The following is a 1,284-nucleotide window of genomic DNA, read 5'->3' on the forward strand; positions in this document are numbered from 1 at the left end:
GGGGGCGGAGCTTCTTCTCAGGAAAGGCAAGAACCGCCCCAGCCAGGGCTGATGTGGCTGAGCATCCTCCTGCCATGGCTGTCCCCAGCACTGGTCAGATTCCTCCAGCCCTGCAGTCACACTTTCAAAATAATCATTGATGCATCACCCGAAAAACACGAAGGCGTGTGCCCAGCACCGGGGCAAGGTCGTGCACGTGGCCGTGGCAGCACCGTCACCCCCTCAAAAAGGCCAAGATGCCAAAGCGACCCCCTCTCCTCCGATGTCCTACCAGGGTCTGAGAAACATTTTTAGCAGGTAACGACAGGCAGAACAGAGACTATTTTTAAAAGAAAACCATAGCAGCTATTTTAAGATGCTGCAATTGAGGAAAGCAGCACGATGGCGATGGGGTTCCAGGTGGTGGGTGGTGAAAAAGCAAACCCCTCTGCCAGACGCAGAGGAGGTGGCCACAGGGTCCCCCAGCCTTTCTCCAGGGCCATGGCACATTGTGCTGCTGCTCTCGGGGGGAAAAGGGGGATAAAGCTGCACAGGAGACAATTCTTGTGCTGGGGCCCAGGTATAGCGTGGCCAGAGCCACACGCAAGGTCTCCTCAGAGACGAGGGTACCAGAAAAGGGTCACATTTGGCCACTCTTTGTTCCCAAATTCCAGTTTTCCTGGCTGGTTGCTAATCCACGGCAGCAGGTTTCCAGCCTAAACATTTCCCCAGCAGAGCAGAAAGCTGCTCTCCCAAACTCAGCATCAAACTCGACTGCGGGAGGCGTCTCTACCTGAGTGGGCTTCACCTCCCAGTTCTCCCTGGGGTGAAAGGCGCTGGGCTTAAACCGGGGGATTTTTAAACAAAAAGGGTTAGTTAGAGTCATCCCAGGATGGAGAGACGGGTCAGTGCTTTGCTGGGGAGTGAGAAAAGCCACTCTCCTACTGCTGTAACCTGAAGGTCAACCCCAGCTTCAGACACCGAGACGGTTCCCAGATGAGTCAAGGACACGTCAACAGCCCAGGGCAGGGGCTAGTCCTGGCTCCTCAGGAAGCTCTGCCTGGTTTTGGGTATTGGACAGGGGTCAGTGAGTGGAGTTTCCTTCTGCAGCATCGGAAAAATCAGAATTTTCCCAGCCAAAGCAGACCTGGCCTCCAAAGCCTCTTCGAGCCAGGCAGTCGGGGGAACTCCAGATGCTCTGCAAGAGACGCCCCACAAGCTCGTTGCACCTGAGAAGGCTTCACCATCTCGTGTTTGAGTAGAAACATGTGGCTGAAGTGTGGCTGAGATCAGGAGAATTACTAT

Source organism: Buceros rhinoceros, unplaced genomic scaffold, assembly GCF_000710305.1.
Source record: "Buceros rhinoceros silvestris isolate BGI_N320 unplaced genomic scaffold, ASM71030v1 scaffold36027, whole genome shotgun sequence".
Lineage (NCBI taxonomy): Eukaryota > Metazoa > Chordata > Aves > Bucerotiformes > Bucerotidae > Buceros > Buceros rhinoceros.